Consider the following 20,651-nt stretch of genomic DNA (forward strand, 5'->3'; position numbering starts at 1 on the left):
AAGTGGAATCCCACAAGATGCGACCTTTTGCATCTAGTTCTTTCACTTACATAAAGTTTTCTAGGGTTATCCACGTTGTGGAATGTATTAGTACTTCATTCATTTTTTACAACTGAATAATATTAATATTATATATTATTATATACTATAATATTAATAATAATATATATCACAACTTTTCCCCATTTATCCACTGATGGATGTTTGGCTTGTTTCCTACATTTGGCTATATATTCAACGACTTGTTTGAGTACCTGTGTTCAGTTTTTTGGGGAATATATCCAGAACTGGAATATGCTAGATGATAGGGTTATTCCATGTTTAGCATTCGGAGGAAACATCAAACTGTTTTTCACAGCAGAACTACTTTATATTCCCATCATTAATGTAAAATGATACCAACTTCTCCACATCCTCGACACTTGTTTTTTTACTTTTATTTATTATAGTCATTCTTGTGGGTGTGAAGTGGTAGCTCATTGAGGTTTTGATTTGCATCTCTCTAATGACTAATGCTGTTGAATATTTTTTCATGTGCTTATTGGCCATCTATACATATTCTTTGGAAAGATGTCTACTCAAGTTCGTTGTCTATTTTTTAAATGGGTTGTTTGGATTTTTTTCTTGTTGCATTGAGATCTTTGTATATTTTGGATACTCGACCCTTATCAGATACATGATTCGCAAATATTTTCTTTCATTCTGTATTTTTTTTTTATTTTCTTGATAGTTCCCTTGATACACAAAAGTTTTTAATTTTGATAGGTCTAATTTATTTTTTCTTTTGTTGCTTTTGGTGTCATATCTAATAATTCATTACCAAATGCAAGGCCATGAAGATTTATCCCTCTATTTTCATATAAAGAATTTTATAATTTTCTTTTATATTTAACTTACTGATCCATTTTGAGTTAATTTTTTATATGCTGTGAGGTAAGGACCCAACTTCATTGTTTTGCATGTGGTATACAATGATCTCACCATCATTTACTGAGGAAACTATTCTTTAATCACTGATGGCCTTGGCACTCTTGTCAAAAATCAGTTGAGCATGGATGTATACATTTATTCCTGGACCACCAACTCTATTCTATTGGTCTAGATGTTTATCTTTATGCTAATATGCTGTTTTGTTTACTGTTGCATTGTAGTAAGTTTTGAAATTAAGTGTGAGTCTTCTAACTTTGTTCAAGTTTGTTTTGGCTATTATAAGGTCCCTGTAATTTGTTATGAATCTGAGGATCTCTTTCTCCATTTCCTCAACAAGGCTATGAAAATTTTGATAAAGATTGCACTGTATCTATAGAATATCTTGAGTACTTTTGCCATCCTGATGATATATGTCTTTGAATCCATGAACATGAGATATTTTCCATTTAAGTCTCTTTAAATTCCCTATAATGTTTTGTAGTTTTCAGTATACAACTTTCGCCACCTTGGTTAAGTTTATCCCTAGGTATTTTATCCTTTTGGATGTCACTGTAAATGGAATCGTTTTCCTTTTTTTTTTTTTTTGGCTTTTTTGTTTCTGGTACATAGAAACACAACTGATTTTTGTGTGTTGATCTTATATCTTGCAACTTTTCAGAATTCATTCAAAGTTCAGAAAGGATTTCATAGACTTGTTTCCAATTATTTTAAAGCTGTCGACTTGATATAATCCTTTGGTTAGATTTTCCAATGACCTATAAATAATCTGAATTTTTAAACACATCTACAAATTAATTTTAATGTTTAGATGGAGAGGCCAAAGACCCAGAATAGCCAACAAAATACTGAAGAATAAGAACAAAGTTGAAGGACTGGCACTACTTGACTTCAAGACTTACTATAAAACCACAGTAATCAAGACAGTGTGGTATTGGCACTGGTATTCATATTTAAAGAATAGACAAATAGATCTATGGAACAGAATGAAGAGCCTAGAAATAAACCCGCTAAATATAATCAACTGATTCTGGACAGAGGAACAATGGAGCAAAGACAGTCTCTTCAATACATGGTTCTGGAACAACTGGATATCTGCATGCAAAAAAAGTAAATCTAGTCACAGACTTTACACACTTCACAAAAACTGACTCAAAGTGGATCACAGACATAAATGTAAAGCACAAAAATATCAAATTCCTAGGAGATAACATAGTAGAAAACCTAAATAACCTTGGTTAGAGTGATGCCTTTTTAGATAAAACACCAAAGATACAACCTATGAAAGAAAGAACTAATAAGCTGGACTTCATTAAAATGTAAAACTTCTGCTTGGTGAAACACAATATCAAGAGAAGGAGAAGACAAACCATAAACTGGTAGAAAATATTTGCAAAAGACACACCTGATAAAGGACTATTATCCAAAATATACAAAGAACTCTTAAACTCAACAAGAAACAAGCTGATTAAAAAATGAACCAAAGACAACAGGTTCCTCATTAAAGATGATATACAGATAGCATATAAGCATATGAAAAGATGTTCCACATCATATGTCATCAGGGAAATGAAAATTAAACAGTGAGATACAATTACATACCTATCAGAATGGCTAAAGTCCTGAACAATGACAACATCAAATACTAGCAAGAATGTGGAGCAACAGAAATTCATACAATTCTGACGGCAATGCAAAATGGTACAACCACTTGGAAAGGTATTTGGCAATTTCTTACTCTTACAATATATTCTTACAATACAATCCAGCAATCATACTCTTTGGTATTTATCCAAAGAAATTAAAAACTTACGATCACACAAAAACATGCACACAGTTTATAGCAGCTTTACTCAAAACTGTCAAAACTTGGAATCAACCAAGATGTCCTTCAGTACCTCAATGGATAAATAAACTGTGATATATCCAGACAATGGAATATTATCATTCAGTGCTAAAATGAAATGAGATATCAAACCATGAAATGACATGAAGGAAACTGATATGCATATTACTAAGTGAAAGAAGCCAGTCTGAAAAGGCTACATATTGTATGATTCCAACCATATGACATTCTGGAAAAGTCAGACCTGTGGAGACAATAAAAAAATCCGTGGTTTCTAGTAGGGGAGAAGGGTTGCTGTGGAGATGAACAGCCAGAGCACAGAGGATTTTTAGAGTACTGATAATACGTAAGATATATAATGATGGATATGTATCATTGTGTATTTGTCCAAATCCATAGAAGTTACAACACCAAGAGTGAACTCGCAGGTAAACAATGGACTTTGGATGGGGATGATTTGTCAGTATAGGTTATCCTTGGTAAAATATGTACCATTCTGGTGAGTGACATTGATAAAGGGGAAGGATACACCTGTGTGCAGGCAAGGGTATATGAGAAATCTTTGGATTTTCCTCTCAATTTATCGGCAACCTAAAACTGCTCTAAAAATATGAGTATTTTTTTTAAAAAGAATATTTTGAGAAATCTCATTAAATTGCTTATTGAAGCCCAGATATGTCATGATTAATACATTTACTGACCATCTATTTAGTAATCCTATCAAGGCAAGAAATGAATTATATCTACCATGACTTTCTCTGAAAACATGCTGATTCTTCTTGATTGTTTTCTTTTTACTGCTCAAAAACTATACTTTTAATAATATACTCTAGAATCTTTCTGAGGTAAGTCAACTCATTAGTCTACATAGTTTGTGATATATTCTGTCTTTTTCCTTTTGAGAACAAGAACTTTTGCTAGCCAATGGTCATAGCCAAGGAAAAGATGAAGAGAATCAAAGAATGTTTAATAAGATTTATTGCAGACAATGAGTATTTTAAAACACAAGCATAAAATTATATTGAAAAGAAAAGATTTTATATGCATGATTCTGAGAAGAAGGAAGTGAATCTAAGCTCTTATCAAGACAATGATGAATGAGAAAATGGTGACAGGAAAAGGATATAACAAAAAGTATAGGATTAATCCCAGAGAAGGAAAAGCCACATGTTCTGTAACACATACACACACAAAAAGCAAAAAGGATGATTACCAAATATTGGTCAGATCTAAAAGAAAGTGAAAACTTGAAGCATTTGACAGTACTCTGAGGAATGACACAGAAGTTTAAAGTATTATCAACAAAGCCCATTAGAGTGAAAGAAAGATCCAAGTTAAGAGATTTACAAATACTGCCATTCACGACCCACTCTTGACAATTCATAGTGAAACCTGGGACAGGACATGGGAGCCAAGATGATAGAGTAAGACAAGGTAATTGTGATTCACTCCAATTCCCCCAGACTACCAACTCTATTAAAACTCTAGTGATCCCTAACAGCACATAAAATGGCCATGCTTATAAGTCTTCATATGGATTCTTTTTTAATATTACAATAATTAAGTGCTACAGTTATACATGTTTTGTTAATAGATACATAGAAATTAAATGAGATGAACTAATTTGCTCCAAGTGACACCGCTAGTAGATGGTGGAAATGGCATATTAACTTCAATTCTGTTACTTCAGAGCCTAATTTCTTAACCAGTAAGTTTGTAACCCAAGGTCATACCATTTGATTTTTCACTATTCCTCTTAGAAGTTAGATATAGCTAAATGTAAGTTTCGGATAATTTTTTTCTGAATATACAGACGTAAAAAAAATACTTATAGGTAATTCAGGGTTAGATTGAATGGAGATAAAACTGTCACACTTACCTTTTGTTCACTAGGAGCATGCAATGCAGTGCCAAGGCTTATACTCAAAAGCCAAAAGCGACATTCTTATATCGCTTAGGTTGAGCAGTATCTCAGGCTCATGGAGCTTTTCTTCCTATATGTAAAATGATACAATATGGTTAGTTTAAGACCCTGTGTTTGTGCCTTTTTCTCATCCTGAGTGTAGTAGAATATATAATAATTTGGTATTGAAAACCCTATTTCTTTCAACCCAATTCTGAACTGAGTCAGCAAAATTATTCCAAGCCTGACACTTTTAATGCTGTTGTAGTTGCTATATTCCAGGGGGAATTTGGCTACATGCGAAGGTGCCCAAATGGGGAGGTCAGAGCAAGGTAGTGTTGTTTGATGTACCAGCTGGGTAAGTTAGGGTAAGAGCTGTGCCAGGGACCCAAGGGGACTATAAAAATGAAATTGAAGCAGAGAAACCTAGTTGGACAAATCGAGGGCAGATCCCTTAAAGGAGATATGAGAAGAGATAGAAGCCCAAAAGACAGCAGATGCCAAAGTCAATTCCTTCATGACGTTCTCACATAAAACTGGTTTATTGCAAAATTCCTTAGAAAAGTGACTCAACCTCATAAAAACTTCCAATGTTTGCCAATTGGAATGAAATTATGCATATATTTTACCAGTCATCTCTTTGGGTTTAACTGATGAAGATCAAGCCGTAGTGACTTTTCTTTCATTCTGACATATATTCTAAAGTTTGGATATTAAACTGAAGCTCAGAATCTCTCTCCAGACTTTGGACCTACAAAAATGGATTGGATCATTTTCAATAGCCATTTGTTTTTTCTGGCTAGATTTGTGGTCCAACATGTTTCCTGTTGGTCAGGAAATACCAAAAACACAGCCTTTCCTCAGGAATTTGCCTATTTAGTTTCCAATTCATTGCCAGAATTTAAACATGATAAATATAAGAATGGATGGGGATGAAAAGGAAAAAAAGAGAAATAGCACAAATTTTCAGAACTAAGAAAGGAACGATTTCATTCTTTTGGAGTAATGAGTGAAGAATTTTAAAAGAAATCATCAATAAAATAAATATTTTATAGGCAAACTGTTTTAAAAATTTTATATGCTTTAATCAAGGTTACCATTCTGTAAGACTGATGATTAAAAACCGTTATTAGAGCAAAAATTCCCTAAAATTGAACAGTGAAATATACCACTAGTGTTTGATATATTGGATCAATTTTCTTGGTTCTCTTTGATGAGCAAGATGATTATTATTGGATACTTCAAAATGGGATAAACGTAATAATCAGATAAAACTGATTAAATATTACTGCCATATTTGTATGAGATTCTATGAGAAAAATCAAAAGTGGAATGTTAAACATTTTCCAAGCATGTACCACATCTATTCCTTTATCTCACCTCTACCTGGAAGAGGGCATAAGTAAAATTTGTTTCTAAACCAGTGTAAAAAGGGCACATTTCCAGAATAAAAATGTAGATGGCAGACAGGTCTGGCAGCACCAGAAGGATAAGGAACCTGGGAATGCCTGGATAGAGTAATGGGTTTTGGTCCAGGCGCTGTTAAGCTCAATCTGGCAGTACTGTATTTGACTTGGGACTTAGTTAAAAATCCTGCAGTGGGTGGTTCTGAAAATAAAAATCCAGTTAAACCATCTGGCTCTTCAGCTATGCAAAATATAAAGCAATTTGCCTGGATACCCTCTTTCTATCACTCCCTCTCTGATGACTTTCATTGCTAAATTCTATTTTTGGTATTTTTATTATTCAGAAAAATATTTAAGTATGCTGAATCCCCCTCTATCAACTGATGCTGATAGCAAAGCTTTTCAAAGAATAATGCTTTGAGAGTCATAAATTATCTTTTGAAAAATAAAAACACAGACATTAGACTAGATGATATTTTTCATACTTCATTTTACTATCACATAGTTTTATCTTTTGAAATGAAGTTATATAGAGATGCAATTTACTTAGTGCTCCAGTGGCTGGTTTTTGAGGTTTTGCAAGCTATTAAACCATTATCCAACCTACTCAAATAATAAGTCTTTTAAAATGGAAAACAGCCAATCATGAAGTGACACAATACAGAGCAAGAAAATGATTTCAGGTACAAATTCATATTTAATGGATATAAACCTCAATGGCTGTGGAATTGAATGCTAAATATAGTTAATTTAATTTACTAGCAATCTCCTTTAAAGCAATCCGTACTCTCTCAGAAAATTAAGCTATTGTACACATTAGTTTTGGAATATACATTTTCCCTTTGTGAAGTGTGTCTAGAAAAATACACAAATAAGGTTTATCAATATATGAAACAAAAAGAAATGTGTAGTTTATGGAATTAGCCTTTTTAACTTTAGTCACATTCCACATTTCCCCTACAAGTGTCTCTTGGCTCATAAATATAGAAATGTCTAATATTAGCAAAATTCAAAGAATTACACATCTAAGCAATAAGAGACTTAAAATAATCAACATGAAAAAGTTACAAAGTATTTCAATTACTGAGTATTACTGAGACAATGGAAAAATACAAATATCTATACACTGCCATTAAGAGTGTAAGTGTAGGAAATTTCTGGAGTGTTATTTGACAGTAAATATTAAAATATTTTAAAATAGACTTACTCTTTGACCCCAAAATTCCATGTCTAACAGTTTATTTATTCTAAGGACATAGTTGGAACAGTATACAAAATTATATACATATCAGCAAGAAGATAAATGCTTTATGATATATACGTGTGTGCTTATATATCATGTGCATGATATTATGTGTGTGTATATATATCTAGGCAGCATTATTTATTTTTTTTCAAAACTGGGAACTAAGCATAAATAAAATGTAAACAATGCCTGATATATCCAAAGAATGTGATGTTATAAAGCCATAATCACAAATTTACTTTTAATAATGTGCCAATTTATTGATGATTATAGAATTGAAAAAAGGACATCTATGATGTTTCTGGGAGCAATGACAGTCTTTTCTAAGTGCATGTGTGTATGTGTGTAAACACGTGTAAAATGTGGGAGGGAAAAGAAGGAATAAGAATGGTAAAATATTGAAGCTGAGTGATGAATACATGAGAGTGCATTATACTAATCTTTCTACTTTGTGTGTTGAAAAGTTTCATAGCACTTTCTTTTAAACACACACAATCTCATACCCCTTTTTAGTAGTACAACTGACCCTTGAACAACATGAGTTTGAATTGCAGGGTCCACTTATACACAGATCTTTTACCGTACAGTACTGTAAATGTATTTTCCTTATGATTTTCTTAGTAACATTTTCTTTTCTCTAGCTTACTTTTATTGTAAGAACACAGTATATAATACATATTACATACAAAATACCTGTTAACCAACTGCTTATCAGTAAGGCTTCAGATCAAGAGTAGGCTATCAGCAGTTAGGCTTTCCAGGGAGTTGGAAGTTCTATGTGGATTTTCCACCATGCAGATGAGAGAGGGGAGCTCTACCCCCCAGCCCCACCTGTTGGTGAAAGGTCAGTCTTTGGGTTGTAGAATTGTGGACACTTTTTCTTTTTGTTTATCAGTGAATGTATATTACTTAGTAAATATTTAAAAAGTAAAAATGAACAAAAATTAAATCTACAGGATGACATGTTTTGCTTGTCGTTTCCTCAACCCTATGCTCTATCCAAGTGCTGTTGACAACTCCACTTCCCCTCTCAGACCTACTTCTTTCCAAAGCCAATTCTTCACTTGAGCTAAATGCATACAGTGGGTTGTACTTCAGAAAATTTTTGGTTCAGCTTCGGTCACTTTGTTCCTGCTGAAGCCATAACACCTACTTCCAGTCTCTTGCTGTTCTGATTCTTGCTATTACCCAGAACAGACACTTAAGACTCAGCAATTTTCCTGGGCAGAGTTCTTTTTCTCTGTTGTTACTCTGGGTTGCATTTATGTGTATGTGGGTCTACATGTCTACCTGCTCCTCCTGACCTTAGTCAATCCCTGTCCACTCACACTGCCTCTGGCCTTCGCCCCTTTTCTCTCTAGATGCATAGCATCATTTGATTTTTCTCTTAATAATCTTCACCTGGTTTGGATGACACATTGTTCATATCTGTTCTATATCCTACTCAAACCAATAACCTCCGTGGACTACGGAGCTCTGGTGCTGCCCAAGCACCTTTAACTTGTTTAATAAATACGTAGTCATGAATCACCTTTCAAAGTCAAGCCATGACACAAATCTTGGCAGAGAAGATAAAATCAAGGTGTGTCAGTGGTGAATGATCTGAACTAGAAGTTTTTGGCATTTCTATATTCTCAGCGATGAGGCATATGACTAGAGGAAAAGCTTGAGTCTGGAGCTAGACCACCTGGACTCAAATCATGGATCTGCAGCTCAGTAGCTATGAAACCTTAGACAAATTAAGTGCCTCAGTGTTACCATCTGTAAAATGGAGAAATAATAGCTGTGAGGATTAAATGAGCAAGTATATATAACACTGTCAGAACAGTACTTGATACACAAACATACTAAATTCATGTTTGTTTTTATTGCTAAATCCAATTAAATATTATGAACTTCTTTCATCAGGCCAATTACTAAGCAAATACTCGTTGGAGAAAATTAGAATATTAAATAACAAAAGAACAACAAAAACACAAAAGTTCTATCTTGAATGAATGTGTGAATACTTTCACTCCTTTAGTAAATATTGATTGAGCTTCTGTGATGACGAAGCCACTGTGCTTAGATACTGGGCATAGGGCTGAGAACAAGACAAATGAAACCTCTGCCCTTATGTCAATTACACTGTAATGGAGCTTACATTCGAATTGATGAATGAACTTATTGGTAGCTTTGTGGATGCCAAGGAATGTGATTATAACCTTTGTTCTGAAATGGCTTTCTCTTTACCCGTAAAACCATCTCTGGGTACATTCAAGTATTTTAGAAATTTTGCCTCCGTTCTTCTTGACTTTGAAAGGTGATTCATGACTATGTATTTATTAATCAAGTTAAAGGTTGCCTATTCATTTTATCAGATGGTCCAATTTTAATTATATAAGGGGTTGAATAGAATTAAACAAGCTTCACTTCAACATGGCAAATAAAATATTAGGCTTGATATGATATTCGGGTTTTTTTTTTTTTTTTGCTTTTCTACAAGAAAAAATAGCTTTATATATTATATGGTGACAAACATAATAAAATAAAATTTAAAAAAAGAAAAAATAGCTTTATTATTTTTATTATACATTTTTACAATGCCTGCTTGCTGACAAGTTTTCAATAATTCATAAAGGAATAAAACATAAAGGAAATCCAATCCCCTGATTTAAATAACCATCATTGATATTTTGTGATAGCCTTTTCATGACTTTCTTTATGCATTTATTTGCACATAATTTACATGAATGGGACCATATTATAAAAGATGTTTTAGTCATCACTGCCTTGCTTTCCTCTTTCCCTTCTTCTCTTCTTCTTCATTTTTTGCCTCTATAAACAATGGTGAAAAAGCATTACATATAAACATTCTCTATTTGTACTTTCATTTCTGTAGGTTAAATTCCAAAAGTAGGATTTCTAGGCCAATATATCTATATAGTTTTTAATTTTATACTGATAATGCCCAACTGCTTTCCAGAGTAGCCATATCAACTTCGAGTCCACCAGCACTTTTTCAGAGTTCTCATTGCTCCCCATCTTATAGATACTTGGTATGTTCAGGCTTTTACATTTTTTTTAACAATTTGTTTGGTATAATAATATCTCATTTTAATTTAGATTTAAATTTCCCTGATTTGTTCTTCTTTGAATTGCCTTTTCATATTTAGGGATTTTTTGGACATTCAAAAACATAAGAGATTTTGTCTTTAATAAATTCTATAAAATTTCACTATTTATCTCTTCTAATATTGCTTCTTTTTTTCCTCTTTATTCTGTCTAGAATACTTTTAGATATAGAACTTTACACCTTATCCTGTATGTCACTTAATGTCCCTTTCAGATTTTCATTCTTATTTGTCTCTTATTTCTGTGTAATCTCTTCAGATACCAGTTCACTAATTATTTCTTCAGTTATGCCCAAACAAGAATACCATCTCTAAATTTCTAATTTCAATCTTCAATGCTTTCTAATAGGCTTACTTCTTTTTTTCAGATTAGCTAATTCATTTTGATAGAATTTTTTTCATGTTACTTTTAATGCCCTCTAATAATATTTCATTAAACTCAATGGGCATACTTATTTTATTTTATATTCTGTATATCTGATCATTCAAAATTGGTGGTCTATATGCACCTGATTTTGCAGAGATCTTTTTGTTTGTAACTGTAGTATGTTTTTATTATTATTCACAAAAATAGAATCTTAAGTATTCTAGGCATATGTTCATATTATTAGCAAGTAGAGATAATTTGTATTTTTCTGATATTTATACCACTTATTTGATGTTTTTTGCCTAATTGCATTTACTAATAGCTCCAAGACAATGTGGAGTGCTATTGAAAACAGTAGCATTCCTGTCTTCCTTCTAATGGTTTTTCTAGCTAATCATGTCTATCTCCTCCATTACAAATGCTATATGCTAACAAGCTGTACATACATAGCCAAAGTTCATCAAAAACCCACAAAATGCAAACAAAATGTACATTTATTATCGAACAATCATTTTCAATGAATTACATGCGTAATGCATTATTTGGATACCTCTAAAGAAAATCAAGAAAACTTAGACACAATTACATAGAGGATTAAAAGGTGTTAAATATTTCTCTTACCCAAACTGTCATGAAAAAGGCAAGAAAGATTGAAAAGACATAAGTACACAAGGATAAAGACAATGTGGAAAGGAAGTTACTTTAACGCAGCTTTGGAAACTAGGAAGGAGGGGATGACTGGTGTATTAGTTTCCAATGACTGTTTTAAACAATTATAACAAACTCAATAGCTTAAAATAACACACACTTATTCTCTTACACTTCTGAAGGTCAGAAATCCAAAATGGTTTCACTAACCTAAAACAAGTTTCTGGCAGGATCATGCTTCCTTGGGAGGCTCTATTGTACAGTCTTTTTCCTGGTACTTTTCCAGGTTCTAGGGCTGCATTCCTTGGTTCAGGGCCCCACCTTCCATCTTCAAAGCTAGCAGCAAAATATCTTCAAAACTCTGTTTCTATTATCCCATTGCCTTCTTCCTCTTCTGAAGTCAAAAAATTCACCCTCAGACTTGTGATTACATTTAGGGACCATCTGTACAAAACGGAATAATTTCCCCATCTCAAGATCCTTAACTGAATCACATCCGCAATGCCCCCTTATGTCATGTAAAGTTACATTCCCAAGTTCCATGGATTAGGTCTTAGATAATATTTTGAGGCTATTATTCAACCTACTACATGTGGTAGACTTCAGCACATCGAAGCTGAAAATTACATTGTCAGTAAGGAAAGCAACAGAAGCAGGATATTTTGTCACAGAACTACAGTAGGGAACAGCGATTAAAGCCATCAGCCAGGTACCTCTACAACTGGAAGTAACTGGTGCAGTAGAAATCAGAAGAATTGGTTAGCCACGGAATACATCATTAGATTCCTCAGATCACTGTCCTAAATGTTTACAGTCAGGTCACTTCCCCCGTCTAATGCAGTAGACTCAGGGACACTGCACACTGCTAAGAACAATGACACCACATGAAAAATGAATAGTCATTAATTATCATTGAAGCCCAGATATCTTTTCCCAATTGGCTCTAAGAATGCTTATAAGAAGCTGATATACCCTGGGCTGGAGGATAAATGAATATTCTTTGTGGAAAGGCACAGGGACAAGAGAAGAACAAAAGATACTGACCCACGTGAATCACCCAATAAAACCAAATTAAGTACCACACAGTAGATCCCACCAATCGACAAGACCCACATACCCATACATACCTTTGAATCAATTTTTGATGTCTATTTCTTAAATCCCAATGGAAAGTCATGTATAACCAGACATTTGAAGAAAGCCTCTAACATAAAGACTAAAGTAAACAAGGGGGGAAAAGAAAAGAATCTCAGCGAAGAAGCAAAAGACTTTTTTTTAAAACTGGCTTCAGATCTTTAGAGAGATTAGAATTATTATACTCATAAAATGAGAACATGAGGTAAATTTTTAAAATGCCATGCACAGAAAAAAATAAAAATCTTGGAAGGTAAAATTATGACAGTAAAAAAGGAATGTCCAATAGAAAGGTTAAAGACAAAGATGAAGAAACGTCTCAGAAAGCAGGAAAAAAGGGAGAGACTAGAATATTATTCCAAGACTTAAAACACTGACCATTTACAATTCCAGGAAAAAAGATGAGAAAAGACAGAAAAGAAAGTTATCGGAGATAAATGTTTAAATTTTTTTCGAAGCTAAAGCATATGAATTCATCAACAGGGATCATCAAGTACTCAGCATAATGGTTGCACAGACATACATAAAAATGTATCATTGTGAAATTTCAGAATACATGGGGGCACAGAGAAAATTCTAGAAGTTTCCCAAGAGAAATTATAAGAGCCCACATTGCGGAATCAGAATGACATCAGACTTTTCAACAGAGATGCTACAAGGTAGAACACAGTGGAGCAATGCCTTTGAAATTCTCAGGGAAATGAATTTTCAACTAGGAATTGTATATTCAGCCAAACTATTAAGTAGAATATCCACAGTTAAAATAGTCAAAATTTTAGTAATTTTACCGCCATGCATTCTATTTCAGGAAGCTACAGGAGAGTATAATCAATTAAAATGAGGTTAACAAAAAAGGAAGAAAACAGGGGATCCAAGAAACAAAAGATCCACACACACACACACACACACACAAAGATTCCTTACAAAAAATAAATGATAAGATTCCCCAAATTCATGGTGATGAGATACCTAGGACAGTTTTCAGGACTGAGGATGATCTGGTCTCCCAGGGGACATGTAACAATGTTTGGAGACCATTTATCATCGCAGGTTGGGCAGTGAGGAGAGTGCTACTGGCATCTAGTGGATAGAGGCCAGAGATGCTGCTAAACATCCTACAATGTACACAGACAAGCCCCTACAACAAATAATTATCCAACCCCAAATGTCAATAGCACTGAGGAAGTTGAGAAATTCAGTTTTAGGCTAATAGCTGTGCAGCAGGGTGAAACAGGAACCAGTACAACTTAAACAGATTCTGGATTCATTCTGTGGTCAATTTAGAACCACTGACATCTTAGAACTAAGCCTCAGAAAGTATCTTTTAACAGACAAAATGATGCTATAATGTGAGCAGAGTGGTTATAGAGGCAGGCAGAAAGTACTTGACACAAATGAGCCGTTTTTCTTGACTCTAATTGCTGTATTACTAATTTTTTGCCTACTATAAAAGATTCCTTATGATCTTGCCACGAACTTACATTGCTACTTTATCTCCTGCCGGTCTTCTCTGCCATACAATGGGATTTTTTGAACATACATCAATTGCATTCTCCATTCATTGCTCACACTGTTCTCTCCTCTCTCTCCACCTTGTTCTCCCAGGGGAATTCATTATCAACATCCACAACTAAGCTCCAAAAGTTAATAAAGCAGCAATCAATTAAAAGTGAATAAAATGGCTCCTAAATATCAGGGCATTCTTAACTAATTTTAAATAGATATTAACCACGTAAACAATTGGTTTGTGTATTATTTAAAGTGTTCTGTCTACTGTGATCAACAAACCCCAAAATGTACAATAGCTCAAGCATAATAGAGGTGTCTCGCTCACACTCATCAAATCCAAATTCCAAATTAGTAGGTGCCTCTTCTCTCAGAAGTAATTTAGAGTTCCAGGCTCCTTCTATTTTATAGTTCCTCCTTCTTGGCTGCTAATTTTAATGTGTTCATCAGCATTAAATGGGTAAATGGATAAAAGCATGCAGAATAATATATAGGAGGTCTTTATGGTCCAAGCCTGTACATGCCATACATCACTTTCACTTACTTTGCATTGGCTAAAACTCAGCCGTGGGAACACACATACTGCAAGGGAGGCTGGGAAATATCAACCTGCATGCCTAAGAAGAAGCAAATGGCTGGTTATTAGATAGCCAGTCTCTGCCATGGTGTGGTTCTGAAAATGTTTCTACTACTGTTCAGAAACAAAGTACAAGGAGATTTGGTTATTTGTAAGGCATGTATATAATAATAAATAATCACATGGCAATTGAAATTGTACAGCAGAACGCCAATGAATGGAAACATTAAGACAGAAACATTAAGGAAAAGAGGAAAAGTCCCTGAATTGCAAAGAATAAAATAAAGAAGGTCAGAGGAACAGATAGTGTCAATGATATGGTGAAGGGGAAGCAAGGGGATATGGTGAAGAAATGGACTGTGGGGCCCAGTCGGCCACCAGGCTGCTCTTCTGCCTGGCTTGTGGAAACAGGCTGATTGTGGAGGAAGGACAGCGCTGCCGCCGTGACCCTCCAACACCTGCCCTGTGACGTGCACATCACCCGCGAGGTAACAAGTCGGAAGTATCCAAAGCTGGAAGACGTGGATGATGTGCCCCGTGGAGCAGCTACCTGGGAGAATGTTGACTCTACTACAGAGTCAGGTCCTAAATATGAACATCTTCGTGCCTAGTTCATGCGGTTTTGGACCCGCTCTGCAGAAGAGCCGATGACCACCTTCTACAAATGCTGCAAAGCTCCGTGTGGACACCGCTGAGGGACCAGGGCCACGCTGGCCCATCTGTGTCAGTCAGTGTCTGTTTACCTTGTTCCCCGGGGTGGGTTTCCAAACCGAGAGTGTGAACTGTGTGAACTGACAGTCTTTGCTGGTGTGGCAGAAAGCGAAGCCTTTTAGGGTAGCTGGCCAGGATGTGGGCAAATGCAGCCCACCTGCCAATCAGCGGATGAGCTCATTCATGTGGGGGGGGGGGCGGATTTTGTGGGTGGGGAAGCGTATCCATAACTCCGTGCACTGTTTAATGTCCTGCTCATTTGTCTTTTACACGGATTAGGTAATGGACATTCTCTCACCATCAACCCTCTTAAATATCTACCCTGTTTGCACAACTAATAAAGTAAAATTTTATAACTTAAAAAAAAAAAAAAGGAAGGAAGGAAAAGAAATGGTGGAGAGCAAGGGGGTAAACTTTGCCATCGCGGGCAAAGAGAATGCTGCTCTTTTTCCGGTGAGTCAGGAGGAGAAGAAAAGCTCTGTTGGTTATTTAAGAAACTGGAAAACCAATTTTGTCAAGGAGGTTAAAGAGATCCAAAGGTGGCTAGGAAAAAACCTGAAATGCTGAAGGGAAATTTTCGTAATACCTGAGTGATTTCTTCATATGGTGTTGAGTGGGTAAGTTGAACTATATGCAAAATGATTGTAGAACGGGGTAGGTGAAGATTTTTTTGTGTGAGGATCTTATTAAGGTGATTGTGTGATCTTTTATTATGACCTTTGTGCTGGGCATTTTGCTAATTATTGAGTTCCTACAATACCATGTCGAGATGGGTGCTACTATGTCGGGGTTTTTTGCAGGAGGTAAGTCAGTTACCACATGTCACAGAGGTAGATTAGAGCTTGGGCTAAAATTAGAATTTTGGTCAGGTTCCTTCCAGGGTCCCTTAAACAGTTACTCAAAATCACTGCTATCATTTGTTGTTGTTGCTTGTCAGTTGGTCTGTTTGTTTTTTTTTCTTAATCAAGTCTACCAATTAAGTTATAGTAACATTATACTTCAATGTTTACATTTAAGTAAACATGCTTGCGATGTTTAATCTAATACCATACAATTTTTTTTACACTATAAATTATTTTTTGGTGTTCATTAAAATAGCGATTATCAATCCAATAGCCAAAAACAAATACAGGGCTTTGGAGATAATTTTGAAGAAGAAAAACAGGAACAATTAAATAGAAAATAAGTTAAATGGTTTCTTGAAGTTCTTTCTAGTTCTAGCAATCTATCTTTAAATTTAAGATTTGTAAGCGAAAATAGGCCTTGAAAACTTTTCTCAGAACATTTAATTTAGAATAGTGGTCAAACACCATATAAGTTGTGAATTTTTAGAACTCCACTAGAAATAGAAACTATTACCAACCTTAATTTTACAAAGTGTCCTGAGAATTCTCATTAGGATACATATTTCTTAAAATGAACTTTTATGAAGCAATTAATTTGGGAAAGTGTCACAACTAACATTTAATTGCTACTATGTACTTAGAAACGTTAGCTCTTTCTTTCCTTTTACAAATCATGTTAGCAAAATGTCAGTAGACAAATACATATTTAAGAAACTCTATACTCTAATTAAGGAAACTGATATTTAAATAAAGTGAGTCTCCCAAGCATCTCATATTTAGAATATACTTTCACCTTGAGAACTACAAAAATAAGGATAGTTATTTGAAATGCTTGGAATATATGCCTGCCACTCCCACTGCTCAGCTAACAAACTTCCTTCATAATGGAATTTAAATGTCCCTTCAGTGAAATCTTTCCTGACCCCCCAGAGAATATCAGGTAAATGCTGCCCGGACTCTGAAAAAGATTCAGAGGAAAGAGTATCATGAATATTTATCAGTATCTTCTGTGAACACTGATAAAAGGGATTTACTTAACTAGTTTTTGCTTATAGTTTTTGTGGTTTTTTTTTTTTTTTTTTTTTTTTAGGGAGAGGGTATATATAGTCTTTGAACATAACATTTTTACTCCATACTCAGCAAGTTTTCTCTCCTTCAAAACACAAATGATTCTGCAAATGCCAGAGATTTCAGGATACCATCCTAATTTAATTGCATAAACACAAGTCAACCCTATCTAGCTTTGCTGCCTAGCCAGGCTTACAGTGGCTCTTTCCCTGCTTTCTTCTCCAATTGGAATTTCCACCTCAACTTGCCCTATCTCTTGACATTTCTTATATGTTTCTGCTAAAATGTAGCTATATGATTATGCATTTCATTGTTTTTGCTTAATCATAGCTTAAAGGAGGCCATTTTGTCATGAAATCACTAAAAAATCATCTCCATATATATACACACCTGATTTTATTGAGTATATGACATCATTTAACTCTAGATTTTGATTGTGGTTAAAGAGAAACGTCTGAGATTCTGTTGTATGACAGTTCTTCCAGTTCTGCAGGGCAAATACCCTTATATTACAAATTCCTTAATAATAGGAAGAACCTCTTCCTTGCCCAGAGCCTGGCACAAAATAGACAATCAGAGGAATTTGTTGCATGACCAGGTCAATAGATCAATGGCTTAATTACTAAGGCAGAGTATTCTTTTCTTTGCTATTGTTACTAATACGTTGCTTTTATTGAATAAAGCACAAAATTCTTTCAAATGAGATTTTCCATTTTGACTAGCCATTTTGTACAACATCGTAAATAAGACATAACTTTATTTCAATCACTTTCCAGTCCAAAAAAAAAAAAAAAATCAATGTATTAATAGAAAAGAAGCTGAACATTAAACAATCTCAGAGAAGGGTCTACTTTTGTTTGAATTAATGCAAAGGCCATGAGAATCTGACATCTTGATCCATCTGGTCAGACATAAATGTGCTTATGATATTCTGGAAAGTTACTTCCAAAATCCCATTGGTTCGACTGTGTGATGAGAGTGGCACCAACCGTTGTGGTCTGTATCGCATCCCCATTCCCCAGAGATGGATCATCTTTTGAAGCCTTTGAAAATTTAAAAATAGACTCTTATATAGAAACCCTATTACCCCATCTCATGTCCTTTTCAAAGACTGTAAGTTGCTGAGGAAATTTTGTGGAAGTCTTTTAATCTGATCTGTGTGTAATAAATTGAGACTGAAGAGCCTTTGCAATTGTTAGGGAAAACTCTGCCCACTCGATGGTTAGAACTCAAACCAGATACCCCTCCCACTGGACAGATACTTACTTCCTTGAACCCAGAATCATTCACTGCTATTTTCAGCTGTAAAACACCAGTGAGGTAGCTGGGGGTGTGAAACATTAATATCTTTTGCTATTTCTAATCAGCACTTGAACCCATGTTCAAGGAGAAGGCACAGAAGGGAGGGAGAGACAGAAACTGTCCCCTTACCACCCTCCTGAGCTGTGCTGTCTACAGTTAAATACTTCAGTGTATTTCCTTTGCAAATCAATTTGACACAGCTGAAGTCTGGTGCATTCACTTGCCTCTTCAATTATTTCTTTAGAACCCAAACTCAAAGATAAGCACTTTTGGAAAAAAACAGCTAAACAAATCCATTGCCCGCATTACATCAAACTCTTTCAGACAGAAAATGCAGTCAACAGAGATCATCCTACTGAGTTGCAGATGTCTAAAATGTCACTTCTACAGGACATTTCCCTTCAGAAGAGAATTTGATTTTGCTTGGCCAGATACCTTCTTTGGCCCTGGCAGTCTACAGGCATTTTAAATCAAAGGCAATGTCTGTGCTGAAAGGGGGCAATGGTGACTCCCTCTTGTAAGGGGACCATGAAGGAGATCCATAAGCAACCCTAACAAATGGAAAGTCCAGCTAGAAGCCTCAGGCTGGAATGAATTTTACTCTCTGCTGTGTCAGCCAAAGGCTGTGTAGCTTCAGTGAGCTCTATTTTTGGAATCATAGAGCCAATGCTACAAATCATCATGAGGTTATCTTACCAACTGTACTAAAATTTCCATTCCTTTTATCACTCTGGAGCCGGTTGCTCTTAAAATGTAGCAAGGATATTTGTTTGGCAAAAGCCAAAAGAACCGGGGTTATTGACAATGAAACTATTTTGCAAACAAAGGAATATATTGAATAATGTCAGGGGAACCTGGTAACATTTTTGGTTATTCTGTTTTTTGAGTTATGGTTAGGGCACAAACCAGAGTTTAAATCCTGGCTGCCTGGTTTGTAACCTAAGGAGGCTTCTGTTTACCATTTTTGTGTTCTAATGTCTTTATTACAAAATGGGATAGTATATCACTTCAAGAGGTTACCACAAAGATGAAATGAGGCAATGCATGTAACGCATTTGCAGGCTACCTGACATACATAAAGCAGTAAAAATCACTAAGTCTCATCTCTTCCTCCTTTGTTGAGTAATCATGGCTTATACTCAAAAGAGCTCCTTATTGGCGAGGAGATTTCTGAAGTCATTGATCATTTTTAATGGTGCTGCTTAGTTTGTCTCCAGTGTTTTCTTCTTGGTTTTCCTATTGCGCAGTTCTAATAGATCAAAATAACACAATGCTTAGACTATTATTCTTATTTTGACATTTTAATATAGTTCCAACCAAATATTTGAAGTAATGGGAGGATCTAAATTAACCATTAAATTAACCATTAAAGGGCCACCTGGATGGCTCAGTTGGTTGAGTGTCTTACTCTTGGTTTCAGCTCAGGTCATGATCTTAGGGTCATGAGATTGAGACCCATATCAGGCTCTGTGCTCAGCGTGGAGTTGGCTTGAGATTCTCTCGCTCTCCCTCCCCTGTCCCCGCACTTGCACTATCTCTAAAATAAATATTTTTTAAAAATTAACCATTAAAGTCTCTCAGAGTCTTTGGACTCCAGGAAACAAACTGACAGTTACATAAGGGACAGGGGTGGGAGGATGGGGTATTAAGGAGGGCACGTGTTGTGATGAGCACTGGGTGTTATACACAACTAATGAATCGTTGAACACTACATCAAAAACTAATGATGTACTATATGTTGGCTAACTGAACATAATAAAAAAATTAACCACACTAGATTAAAAATCAGGCTGCCAGTCTAGTCCACTGTGTGCAATATTTTGGAATTTATAAGTTATTTTACAGAAAACTGTTTTGTCATTTGATTCTTATAACAACACCATGAGGTTATGTGGGTACTTTCCCCCTAGAGTAAGTAAATGGAGGATCCCAGTGATAAAATCATTTATTTAAGAACAAACACTAAATTATCAAGAGAGGGCTAGAAACTCAAGTCCCCTAAACTGAAAAAAACATTTTGTGTGTACCCGCATAGCGTACGTCTTCCTGTCG

The 20,651-nt window shown here is 35.1% G+C and overlaps 1 pseudogene; it reads left to right on the forward strand.

The window, feature by feature from the left end:
* Nucleotides 1-15,025: 15,025 nt before the first annotated feature.
* LOC110579907 lies at nucleotides 15,026-15,368 on the forward strand (annotated as a pseudogene).
* The last annotated feature ends 5,283 nt before the right edge of the window (nucleotides 15,369-20,651 follow it).

This window comes from Neomonachus schauinslandi, chromosome 12, assembly GCF_002201575.2.
Source record: "Neomonachus schauinslandi chromosome 12, ASM220157v2, whole genome shotgun sequence".
Taxonomy (NCBI): domain Eukaryota; kingdom Metazoa; phylum Chordata; class Mammalia; order Carnivora; family Phocidae; genus Neomonachus; species Neomonachus schauinslandi.